This window comes from Tamandua tetradactyla, chromosome 6 (genome assembly GCF_023851605.1).
Source record: "Tamandua tetradactyla isolate mTamTet1 chromosome 6, mTamTet1.pri, whole genome shotgun sequence".
In the NCBI taxonomy this organism is placed as follows: Eukaryota; Metazoa; Chordata; class Mammalia; order Pilosa; family Myrmecophagidae; genus Tamandua; species Tamandua tetradactyla.
The window spans coordinates 46,685,501-46,698,549 of NC_135332.1; the positions used below are offsets into that span (position 1 = coordinate 46,685,501).

The 13,049-nt window shown below is 49.9% G+C and overlaps 2 long non-coding RNA genes across 2 annotated transcripts; one reads left to right on the forward strand and one right to left on the reverse strand.

The window, feature by feature from the left end:
• Nucleotides 1–2,404: 2,404 nt before the first annotated feature.
• LOC143687825 (uncharacterized) lies at nt 2,405–9,273 on the forward strand. The gene is made up of 3 exons (XR_013177693.1): nt 2,405–2,559; nt 7,672–7,925; nt 8,597–9,273. It is a non-coding gene; the product is annotated as an uncharacterized LOC143687825 (long non-coding RNA).
• LOC143687826 (uncharacterized) lies at nt 3,252–4,494 on the reverse strand. Its single transcript, XR_013177694.1, has 2 exons — nt 4,383–4,494; nt 3,252–3,600 (listed from the first exon to the last, which is right to left on the reverse strand). It is a non-coding gene; the product is annotated as an uncharacterized LOC143687826 (long non-coding RNA).
• Nucleotides 9,274–13,049: the final 3,776 nt, after the last annotated feature.

Below are 13,049 nucleotides of genomic sequence, written 5' to 3' on the forward strand. Positions count from 1 at the left end.
CATTTTTTATTGTGAGATATAACATATACACAAAAAAGCAATAAATTTCAAAATGCATTTTAACAAGATTTCAATGTGTGGTATGGGTTACTCTTCCACAATTTCAGATTTTTCCTTCTAGCTGCTCCAAGACACTGGAGACTAACAAGAAATATCAATATAATGACTCAGCAGTCACACTCCTTTGTTAAATCCTGCCTTCTCTGTTATAACTCCTCCCCCTCCTCTGATCCTTCTCTCAATCTTTAGGGACATTTGGGCTATGCTTATTCTAAGTTTTTCATGTTAAAAGGGGGTAACAACAATATGGAATGGGGGATTGAACTTTTTGATGTTCTTGGGGATACTGGTACCTCTGGATTTCAGGACTTATCTGGCCTAGGAACCATCTGAAGGGTTTTAAGTTTCTGAAAAGTACTTAGTGTGTGAAAGATCTGTAGAATCTCAGAGCTCTGGGCGTTCTTTAGGGTTAAAAGGAACGATGTTGGTTGGGGTTTGGCAAACCATGGCAATTAGCCCTGTCCAGGTGAAGCTTGCATAAGAGTAGCCTCCAGAATAGCCTCTCAATGCCATTTGAACTCTCTTGGCCACTGATGCCTTATTTTGTTACGTTTCTTTTCTCTCATCTTGTTCCAGAAGGCATTGTCAATCCCACGGTGCCAGGGCTTCTCCCTGGGAGTCCTAGCCCATGTTGTCAGGAAGATTTTCACCTCTGGATATTATGTCCCATGTAGGTGGGACAGTAATGATTTTCCTTGCAGAGTTGGGCTTAGAGAGGCTGCACCTGAGCTACAAAAGAGGTTTTCTGGAAGCAACTCTTAGGCAAAATTATAGGTAGTCTTTGCTTCTCTGCTACAAAAATAAAATTCATAAAGGCAAGACTCAAAATCAAGGACTTAGCCTATTTTCTTGGGAGTCCCTAATGTTTGAGAGAGTCCTTGGGTTTCCCAGATGTGAAAATTTAATAGTTCCATAGTTTTTTCTATTCCCTCAAGGGACTCTACCAATACTTTTAATTATCAACCCACCATAGTCTGGGATGTATCCGGGTAGTATGTTAGGCTGTGCAGGATGCAAGGTCTCGTTCCTGTTCTGGGCTCCACGTGTTTGTGTTGTTTAAATGAGCTATCCAGCCAGGTTGATTTAGATAGTTTGTTATAGGAGATTTAGGTTCTGAACACAATAAACCTCTCTGCCTTTGGTCTCATGCAGTAGGTGAAACTCTAGAGTACATACACTGTCATCATTCGCTCTGTATTTTGATTTACCTTAGTCCCAACCACGTGAGCTTCGTTTTCATCTCTAATTGAAGCCTGACTTCTTTTCCGGTTACTTAACAGTTGTTTATGCATCAGTGCTGACTCTCAGAGCTGCAAAACTCCAGCTCTGAGCTTTAGGTGTCCCAGAGGACTTGGGGGGGGGGGGGAGTCTCTTGTACAGTTGTCAGGGCTGGTTCCCTTCAGAGGTGCTCAGCGAAGGAACAAATAAGCTCCTCCAGTGAGGAGGGGGTTGGAGCTCAGAAGCTGAGCCCAGCACTCACTTTCCAGGGAGACTGTGGCAGAAGCTGTCTGCTTTGCAGGAAACTGTTCTATGGGGCTCCCCTGATCTCAGCCTCCCAGGGCCCTGCCTTGGCTCCTGGGTTGGAGCAGGGCTGGGCTGGGCTGAGCTGGCTGATTTCTACTTTATTATGTTATGATGACGTCCCCCCCCACCCTGGAATGATTAGACCTTAATAAATAACATTTCTCTCTGATATTGTGCCATCATTAATTCTGCTTAGCTCTCCTCGGAGAAAATTTTGTGGAAACATTCTCAGTGCTGCTATTTAAAGCTAAATTAATTCGGCTGATTATTTCTGTCCAAGTAGATTTGTGCCCAGGAAACCAGGGCCTGCACTGAGAAGCGAGGTGGGTACTTGCCCTCCTCCCCAAAGCCTTTGCCAGAGTCTCTTCCCACCCCTTACTCTGCAGAACTCAACCTCTCCCTGGCAGGCCGAGGAAGGAAGTAAGGGGGCCTGGACCTGATTTGGGGGCTCAAGTCTTCCCAGCCTCCCCTAAAGGGAGGACATTCTCAGGAGGATCCACTGACAATCCCATCGCCTACCTCCTGGAGGCTGATACAGGTAGAGAAAGCGCAAATACGGTGCTGGGTTTGTTGAAGGAAGTGGGAATCCCTGTATCAGTTCAGAGTCCTACAAAACAAAGACGAGTTCAGCGTAAACCACTAGAATTTATGTATTCATTCTGGAGGTCTGTATAAAAATTGGGGTTCTGAACTCCCCTGGGTAGACTTTGTGCAGCAAAGTGGGCTCTCCTAAGCAATGAGGCTGTCAGGCAGCGGTCAGACCAGCAGCCGGTGCCTGAGTCACAAAGCAGGGGTCTGCGTAACGATGCCGTGCAACAATGCTGAGCTGCTGTAACAGGGCAGGTTTGTGTACAGCACAGCAGGTTTCTCTGTAACACAGCAGGATTCTGTGAAACCAGATTTCTGTAAAATCACTAAGGGTTCGCCCCCACCAAGCCTGGTTCTGATGAAAAAGGCAGGATTCTGTGTAGCCAGGTGAGTTTCTTATAACAAAGCAGGGTTATGTGGAATAAAGATGGTCTCTGTATATCAATCTCGGAACCTGTTAAACAGCAAAGAGGAGAGTTCTGTGAAGCTGAGTGGAGTTCTGTAGAATCAACTGGAGTTCTGCTAAGAGAGCAGGCATCTGAGCCTGTGAAGAGAGTTCTGGGGCAAACTCAGGGTTTTGTGTAAACATTGGAGCAATTATATGTTGGGGATAAGACAGATTTCTATAAGGCAAAAAGGGTAACAGTGTGGGATGTGGATAAAGAAGAGTTCTACAGGACAAAGCAGAATTTTTCTATCTATCTAATAGAAGATGATTCTAAACAACCAAGCCACCCTGCAGTGTGCTATATATGACAAGGCAGGGTCCTGGATGACAAAGCAAGGCACAGCAAGCCCTCGTGGCATCTGGGTAGGGTCATGTGCCTGCATCCTAGCTGCAAAGGAGGCTGGAAAGTGATTAGCTGGTATTTTTAGATTTTAAGATGGGATGCCAGCCCTGCTGCAAAAAGTCAGTGGTCAAATGTGGGAAGGGGGTTTAGATGTCGGGCAGTCTATCTATCCAACCTCATCCGGTGCCATTCTCTTTCTGGTTCATTTGGTTCGTATGATCCTCAGGCAACTTTGCCTCTATCTGTCAGAGTTCCTGGTTGTCATCAACTGAAACCAACTCTGGCTAATCTCAGTAGAAAGAGGATTCATTACGAAGATACTGGATAGCCATTCGCATCCTGGGAAGGGCAGAGAACCAGGTTTGGAAGCTACACAGTCAGGAAGAGTACCCAGAATCAGGATGCAGAACTGGTCTGATAAAGACACTTATTGCCACCGTAGCTGGGCACAGATGCTTCGGCTTGTACTGCTGCCATCCCCAATCTTGGACATTGCCTGGGGGTGCTGGAACCTCTGCCATGGCTATGGCTGTAAGACTGACAAACACATCTGTGTGGTCCCGTCAAAGCCAGCTTCTGTTCCTAAGTCAAGAAGGAGGAGGTGTGTCTGATCGGAGGACCTAGGTCATGTGCCGACCTGTAAGGGAGCAGGGGAAAGTGATAATCTGGCCTTTTTATGTGTATGGGTAGGAAGCTGGTCCTACCATAAAAACTGGGGGACCCCTCAAACATAGGAAGAGGGTTCTAGTACTGAACAGCCAAAAAGAATAATGAAATTCCACTGCACCTGCCTTCAATCGTACCAAACTTTCCCCTTTGCTCATCCTGTTTTCTTTGCTTGGAACACTTAACTCCCTTACCACCCCATCCGCCCACACCATTTTCCTGCACACCTCCATGCAGTCTAGGTCTCAATTTCAATATTATGAACTCATGGAGGCTTTGCCTGACCCTTCCCCCACACAATCTCTACCATTCAGAGATCGCATTTTAAGTATTTTCCTTCACTGTGCTTGTCACATTGTGTAATCGTACATTTATGAGTGCTTGTTGAATATCCATCTCCTCCCCGAATGCCTTGTTCACCCCTCTGCCTAGAACCATCCTTCAATTCCTTACATTGATGACCCCCAAGTTTATACCTTCAGTCCCCAAATCTCCCTGGCATCCTGATGTTTCTGGTTGGAGGTCATGCACTCACCTCAAGTCCACATGTCCCAAACTGAGCTCATTACCTTTCCCCCAAAATTGACTCCCCCCCAAATCATACCATACAGCTATCTCTATCACCATTCTCTTCATCTTCCAAACAAGACTTCTTGGAATCATCATAGACTTCTCCATCTTCACTGCCCACACCCAATCAGACTCAGCCCAGGCTCCTCCATCCTTTCATATGTCCCATCTGTCCATTCTCACCTTCACCACCCTCAGGCAGATCCCTTTGGAATTATCAGAGCCGCTCGTATGTGCGAATCACGGAATCATGTGCAAAGACCTTTTACCTCTTTACAGCTGAGCTGCAATAGCAGGCTAGCAGGCTGTGGTGACTCAGGCAAATATGGTCTCATTGCTTCTCTCTAACAGATTGTCATAATTGAGATACAGGTTCAGCTGCTGTAACAGATCCAAAGTAACTTAAAGTAACAGAAGTAGCACAACTTATTGTGATGGCCCCTCGGTGTCGGGCTCCTTTCTGTCTGACTGTTTCACCTTCCGTTAGGATGCTGCCCTCATCAGTGCCATCAGGATGACTCACCGCTATTTCTAGCCACTGGGGGAGGGGAAAGAGGAACAGCAGAGCTGGAGGACCAGCTTCTCCAAAGGAACAGCCTAGGAGGGCTTGCTCCACGTCTTCTCACAAACGATAGGCCAAATCTAGCTGCAAGGGAGGCTGGGAAATGGAGTGGTTCTGGAGGGCCATGGGCCCATTTAAAATCTAGAAATGCTAGGGAAAGCACCCAGCAGTCTCTGCCATGCAGATGTGAAAAACTAGAATAACTTAAACTCTTAAAACAAGTATCTATCAAGCCCCTAAAATGTATGCGCTCACATGTAATCCCATGACAGCATCACAGGGCAGGAGTTATCACCCCCTTTTTACAAAGGAGAAAACCAAGGGGAGAGGGATATTAAATAACTTGATCAAGATCACAAAAGTTAAAGTGACAAGAGGGGGCTCAAAGTGACGGCACCTGAGGCCAGAGCCCAGGCTTCTTCCATCATCTCACATAGAATACACATTCCAAGGAGGCAGGGATACTGTCAGTTTTCTCCCCAGCCCTATTCCTGGTACTTGGAATTGTGTGTGGCAGATAGCAGGGGGCAAATGAATGTTTCTGGAATGAATAGATTTCAGTTCCTTTCCTTCTGTTGGGACCTCAGTCCAAGGGGAGAGACTTCCACTCTTTCTCCCCACACGGGGGTGGGCCAGTGGGGTGGTCTCCTCCTCATTGTCTCTTCTCAGTGGAGGCACCTGCCCCTGAAACTGTGGTTTCCTTAATGTCGGTGCGGTGGGTGCCGTTTGAAAGGATAATGTGCCCTAGAAAAGCCATGTTCCAATCCTGATCCATCTTGTGGAGGCCGCCTTTTCTTTTCATCTCTATTCAGCACCGCAGGTTGGAAACTTGTTTAGATGATCTCCACAATGATGTGACACGTCCAAATGTGGGTATTGACCTTTGATTAGATGGAGATGTGACTCCACCCATTCCAGGTGGGTCTTGATTAGTTTACTGGAATCCTTTCAAAGAGGAAACATTTTGGCAAGAGCACCAGAGCCACGAGAACCATGAGAGCTCACGTAGCCAGAGACCTTTAGAGATGAAGAAGGAAACATCCTCGAGGGAGCGTCATGAAACAAGAAGCCTGGAGAGAAAGCTAGCAGACGCTGCCATGTTCGCCATGTGCCTTTCCAGTTGAGAGAGAAACCCTGAACTTCGTCGGCCTTTCTTGAGTGAAGGTAACCTCTTGTTGGTGCCTTCACTTGAACATTTTTATAGACTTGCTTTAATTTAGAAATTTTTGTGGGCTTAGAACTGTAAACTTATTATTAGCAACTTAATAAATTCCCCCTTTTAAAAGACACTCTATTTCTGGTATTGCATTCCGGCAGCTAGCAAACTAGAACAGGTGGCCTTCCACAGTGAAGTCTGGCTTTTAAGAATGAGTATTTAGCTAAAAAGAATCTTGGGGTGGGTTCCTGGATCTCAGATTGTCTCTTCTCATTGTATAGGGTGCAGCCTGGGAATTAGGAGGCTGAGAGACCTGGGGTTTCTGATCTGTTTCTTCGTTGATGTAACATTAATAGCTGACTATTACTATAATGATTCCTTTACTATGTGCTCATCTCTGTTCTGAACGTGTTACATAGAACTCACTTGCTTCCCACAGCAGTCCTATGATTTGGGTACCATTATTAGCCTTATTTTACAGATAAGTAAACTGAGGCACAGAGAGGTTAAATAACTCGCCCAAGATCACACAGTAATTGAGGGAGCCACCATAAAACTCAAGCCAGCACTCATAACTGCTACTCTCTAACTATGTAATGATGTTATTTAATATTAAATGGTGGAGCACTTTATAGTTTACAGGCCCGGTTATAACCATGACTTATTGTGATTAGAAATAAAACTCATTTTTCAGATGAGATGACTGAGGCTAAGACAGATTTAAGTCTTGTGCCCAATGGCCCAGCTGGCTGATGCCTCTGTCTGTGGCTCACACTGGTCTATAGTTGGCGAAGGCTTGGAGAAGGGATCTGTCTCCAGGGTCCTTCTGACTCTGAAGGCCTGTCACTGCCACGCCTGCCTCCCACTTTCCTCCAGCCTGCCTTGCTTTTCTTGGGGATCCTCACCTTTTGCAGGCCTCCCTCCCTCCCAGCGATTGCAGCTGTGTGTGTGTGTGTGTGTGTGTGTGTGTGTGTGTTAGGGGAGTGAGGGTGGATGGTGGGCGTTGGGGGAGGGGGAGAGAGCTGTTTATTTACAATATGACGATTTTGATGTATTTGTTCGGGGGGGGGGGTAAAAACCACCCCAGCATCACACAATTAAAGGACCTATGGCTGTGGGCGAAGCTCGTCTACAGCTGACTTAGAACAAGATGGATCAGAGAAAAACAACATAAATTGCTGTGGCTGCGGCTCCTCAGCCAGGCAAGCCCTCCCTGCCGCTGGTAGATGCTGCCGTGGTGGGGGATGCCGGCTTGGTGTGCACCCTGACAGGCTGGGGTGGTGGAGGGCTTGGTGGGGATGGCTCTATGTATTCTTTGGCTTTCGTGGGACAATGAGCTCCATGACCCCCGTGGTACAGAAGACCTCTGTTTCTCCATGAACTGCCCCTCCTCTGCCCTGCTCTCCAGGCCAGCCATCTGTCCATTGCTCTGCACTTCTCCTGCCTGTCTGCCCGTCTGCCAATTCCAGTGGGCTCTTGCATCTTCGCACCTCTACACATCTCCACTCCATTCCCTACTCTCTTCCCTCTGCTCATGGAGACCCTCTTCCTGCATCTCCTCTGCCTCCAGCTTTGCTCAGTCAGCTCTATTCCACACCCAGCTAGTATCCTCCTGCCTGTATTGATCCTAAATTTCTTAGGACATCATTCAAAGCCCTTGTATTAACCAGGCTTCTGCTACGATGATGCTGTACAACAAACAACTCCCAAATCTCAATGTCCTGCTTCCATAAACATTTAGTTTTCTCACTCAGGTGTCTTCAGGTAAACGGGTGGCTCTGTTTCAAGCTGAGTCACCGCCTAATTCTGGGACCAGTGGCGACCCGAGTCGTGCTCTTCCCATGGCAGATGGCAGAGGCACAAGAGGCCAAGCTAAAGCACATTTGAAGTCCCTCCTCACGTCAAGTTCACCATCACTCCATTGGTCATTCAAAGCAAGAGATGCCTTGACCATATCCCATCCATCCGGGCGGGATAATACATTCCACCTGCTCCAGTAGAATGCTCTGTAACTCACATGGCAAAAAAGCAGATATATAATCCTATTACAAGGAGGAGTAATTTGGGAACCCTAATCCTGTCTGCTAGGCCTCTTTACCACAGCGGTGCTCAAGGGTGCAGCTCCTGAACCAGCAACATCAACATGACTTTGTCCTCACCCCAGACCGTGTGAACCAGAAACCCCAGGTGGAGGACTCGGCAATTTGTGTTTTAAAAAGCTCTCCAGCTGACGCATGCCAGAGTTTGAGAAGCACTGCTGGACAACTGGCTGCCCCCTCTCCCCGGGTCCCACAAGCTTTGGCCACAGTGGAGCTCCATTGCTCCCAGGGGCCTTTCTCCTCAATCCTCCCTGCCAGGGTGCTCCTTCTTCCCCAACGTGGTAAAGTCCTGCTCATTTTTCAAGGCCTGTGTCAAATGTCCCCTCCTCTGAGGAATCTCTCTGTCCCCATCCGTACCCAGGGCAGAATTAATCACTCCCTCCTGCGTGTTCCTACAGGGCTCCCGCAGGCATATTTAATTACAGCAGGAATCAGACTGGATGGCAACTGTGTTTGGGACAGAGACTCCTCCAGGGTCAGGACTGTGTCTTATCGGCTCTTTCATCCCTGGTGCATCATATATGTCTGGCACATGGCAAACACTCAGTAACTGTTCGTGGATTTGGTTGCTGTTTTTCAGGTGCTGCTGTTCTAATAGCTCTGCCCCCAAGAAACCAAGCTTTTCCTGGAACGTGGGGATGGGACTGCTGATGGAGGGGGCGTAACGGTTGGACGGTCAGGGCAGCCCAGACTGCACCTGCTCAGGCTTCCATGAGTGGCAGGGGAGGTCCGGCCTCATTGGGTCTTGAAAATAAACAGATGAGGGGAGCATCTGGCACCCACATGCCCGGCAGCTGTCCTCACTTGTGGCAAATCTGGCAAAGGCTCATCCAGGGGCTCTGTGGGGCTTTGACTGTTGATTAGGTAGGTGTAGGAGCAGCTGGCGGGCCATCTGACTGGGACATCTTGGTCAGGTCTGCCTCCCCCATCAGAGTAGGAGATCATGGAGGCAGGCTTGGGTCTCCTCTACACGGCTGGAGCTCCCGTGCAGCATGAGCTCTCCTTGAAATTGTCCTTCCCCAGTTGGGCTGTATTTTCCTCCATCAAGCTTCTGGCACAGGGATTACATCTCTACCACCAGACTTGGGTGATCTTGGGGTGGGGCAGGGGCTGCATCCTCTTTTTAAGTCCTTAGGTGTTTATTGTTCCAAAGACAGGGGCAAAGCATCCTTGATTCTTTCCATAGTTGAGGTCCTCATAAAACTGCCATCCAGCCCTCTGCCTGCAGCCTCAATGCCTCTCCAGAGGTGCTTTTTCCTCCCTTTTTAAAACAACCAGAGAGTGAGCAGTCCACCCAAGGCTGAAGAGCTCTCAGTAAGTGTGGGGGTGTGGAGGGAAGGGGGAGTTGTAGGATTGGGTGCCGGAGATGAGGGCAGGTGCAGTAGGCTAAGAAGAGCCTCTACTCTCTAATCTTTCCCTTCTGGGCTGACAGGTACATTTCAAGGGAAATTGAATCTGCACATTTCAGCTTCATTTGCACTTAACGCATCTGGCTGGCAGTGGGCAGGAGGCTTTTGATGTTGTGTCTTGGTCTTTTTAAGCCTGATTTTTCTTTGAAGCCAGGGAGATTCACTCTTTCACTAAGGACTAAGGCAGGCTCACACACTCTCCAGGGCATTGGGCTTTGGAGACCTGGCTTCCGAATGCACTGGGGGCTGCGGGCTGCACATCTTTCTCTGTACAGCCTCCCAGCACCCCTTCAGGACTTGCTATGCAAAAGCTTTTGGTAAACAATCTTAGAAGGGGATGGGGAGAAACCCTGGTAGATTTCATAATCAGGCTCACCAAGCTCATCCTCCCAAGAAGCAGGGGGGAGGGGTCTGCATCCTGCCCAAGCTTTCTAGAGCAGCTTAGCTTCTACATACTCAGACTCTTTCCCTCCTCAACCGCCTTAAAGCCATGCCTGGGTTTCCTATTCTTAATATTTGGCAATTGGTGACTTCTCAACCTCATGTAAAGTTTAAATAAAAGTATTTTAGAAAGCTTGGGAGTTTTTATTGATCTGAAATCATCCACATTACAGTCGCAGGCTTGCTCTGCAAAGGCAGCTGCTGCTTGGGGCTTCCGTTTGGAACAGCTTGGTGCCTGGAAGCCCTTCCTTATACAAATTTTGCAAGGGACACAGGAAAACACTTTGGTCTCTTCTTCCCAGGTCTGCTGCCTCTGGGTCCCACTCCATCCCCGTCCCCAGCCCCTTCCCTCTGCCTCCTGATCCTTTGGGGAGAGAAGTTCCATTTTCGGCCAGGACGGTGGGAAGGTGGGCTGGTGTTGCACTGACACACGGCTGGCGTGTCGTTCCTCTGATCTGAACAAATTAGCGGCTCGATGAGGGTGGGCAACCGCAGGCCCCCCTCCCTGCTCCACCAGCCCAACCTGCCTACCCTGGGGCCAGGCAGCTCCTGTGAGGGCTGGATGGTCTTCAGGGCATCCCTGGGATTGGGGGCATGTCTGTGGCCTCCTCCCCACCCTCCTGGTGCCCACGCCAATGGGCAGGAGAAAGAGCTCCGTGGCAGGGGTGGGGCACAGCTTTCAGAGGCTCCTGCCCAGTCTGGTGCTCCAGGGTTTGGGGGAGAGGTGGGGTCTGAACCTAGTGAAAAGGGGGTTGTGAGAACAGAGGAGAAGCAGCATGGCCTTGGGAAACAGGGTTTTGTGCCCTGTTTGGTGGGAGACCCTGCCGGGGACCTCTGTCCTGATGGAGGAGACACCGCTCTTTCCCGGGAGGAAGGGGCATTCCTTAGCCTAGCACAGCGTTCCAGGCGGGAGCAGCTGGGACCTTAGCCCCAACGCAGAGAGCAGAGTAATGGAATTCTCCCTCCTCATTGTCTTAAGTGACGGATATGGGAAGGTGCCCTCCTGGCTTTTCTGAGGTCTGAACTCCTGGCTCTTTTGGGGTCTGAACAGCAGAATGAGTATGAGCTATGAAATGTCTTGAACTTGAACTATAAAGTGACAGAGCCTCAGAGCTCACTAACCAGGCTCCCTCTTTGGCCTAGGGGTGACTTCCCCTAGGCCACTTGGCATGGTCAAGCCGGGATGGGAACCTGCCTCTTGCCTCTTAGCCCAGTGTGCTCTTTCCATTACAGGTAGAATTGAGAAAGAACTCCCTGCCTTTGACAGCTGACACACCAGAGGACAGTCTCTGAGGAGGCCACAAACCCTGTAGGTAGCTCACCAACCAAGGGTAGTCTAAGCGTTCCAGCCGTGAGTTGGGGAGGTGGCACCCTTGACCTCCAGCTCCATCCCGTGTACCCACTAGCCCTAAACAAAGGTTTCCCATGGACGGTGGCCTGTGGAAAGCAGACCTCACATAATAGCTGAGGTCACCATAGGAGGGGAGCACCTGGCACCAGCCTCCTGCTTAAGAATAGACATAGAGTCATTATCCAGCAAATAATCATCTTAATCCTGGAAGACGGCGCAGTTCCCCTCTGGTGCCTTCAATCACCAGCCCTGAATGGGAGCGGAAACTTGAAGCAGGCATCAAACCCACGCAGATGGGAAGCTGACAGCTCCATCTCCCAGCCCTGCTCCCACTGCCACTCCTGGTTTAGCCGGTTTCCTGGCTTTTGAAAGCACCTGGCTTGGTGAGGGGGCTGGGCTTCGGTGCTCTCCAACTCTGGCCGAAGTGGAAGAGCAGGAGGCAGGTGGAACGGAGAGGGCTGTGGACTTGGGGCCCTGGGAATGCTGAATCCCAGCTAGACCATTCACTTCTGTGTGACCTGACAACGTATCTGTCTTCAGGTCTCGGTCTCCTCATCGGTTCCATGAAGATGATGACTACTCCCATCTCCCATTTAACAGGAGGTGGCACGAGCTGGCATGTGAAATGCCTGGCATGCACTAAGCTCTTCGTCATGATGATAATTCTACTGTGTTCCTGAAGCTACACACTCATATTTCACATCTTCTAACCCCCACACAGACCTGAGAACTGAATACCCACCCGAGCAAGGGAACTTTAATTCAGTTGTTCTCTCATCACCCAACACCCAGCAGTTGGCGGTGGCTCAAAGCCCTGGCCCTCTTACTGGTCCCAGAGCCTGGGGTGGGGGTGGAGTGTAGGGTGCCCAGGGGTGGGGTGGGGTGAGTGCCTTTGTCTCTGCTCCAATGGGCTGTGGATGTGCTGACAGCCCTGCCTCTCTCTGCACCTCTGTTTCTCCGTCTGCCAGATTTGGCTGAGACCGTTCTGACTAATCATCCCCTTTCTGAGTTCCTCGAACTTTTCCTGGGTTCCCCAGGGTCTCGACATGACACTTGGTTCCCCAAGTCTCTGAGTTTCCATCAGGAAGGAGGGAACCAGGAAGTAGTGGGGCTTGACTGCTGCTGGCACCACTTCCACGGGTCCAATATGCTGGGAACTGCCAGGGCTGGGAGGCAGGGCCCAGCTGGCCGCTGGCACATCGGACCGGGGACATTTAGCCCAAGGCTTCAGCTCAGGCAGTGAGATATCACAGAAAGCACACAGGCTTTGGTCCAGGCAGGCCTAGGTTCAAATGCTGTTTCTTCTTCTCCCGGGCTGTGTGGCCTTGAGCAAGTCCTTCTCCTGTCCTGGCCGCCTCCCACAGGTACCCAGACCCCGATGTTGGGGTGGCAGGAAGTCAAGGCTGTTCCTTGAGAGTCAGGATGAGCCCTTCCTCTCCGGGACCTTTGCCTTCCTGCCTTGTCTCTGTACTAAGGCACCCCAGTCACTAGTACAGACCCAGGCAGTGATCTTTAGAAGCAAGCCCCAAAGGTCGGCTCTGGAGAAGAAGCAATTTTGGGAATTTCCATTTCCTCGTAAACATTTATTCACAGAAACTGCCCTCTCCATGTGAATGAAGCAGTAACACAGAGCCGAGCCCAGTTCCAGGAACCAGGCGGAAATGAAAGCAGGTGCTGCAGATGCAGAGCTGCGTGAGGAGGAGGATTCCAGGGGCTGCTCCGTGAGAGTCTGGCTGCCAGAGCTCTGTGCTCCCCCTTCCCCTCCCCACTCCTCCTCCACATTGGGAGGTAGCCAAGTGAGCAAGAATGAGCACAGGCTTCAGAGCCAGGCC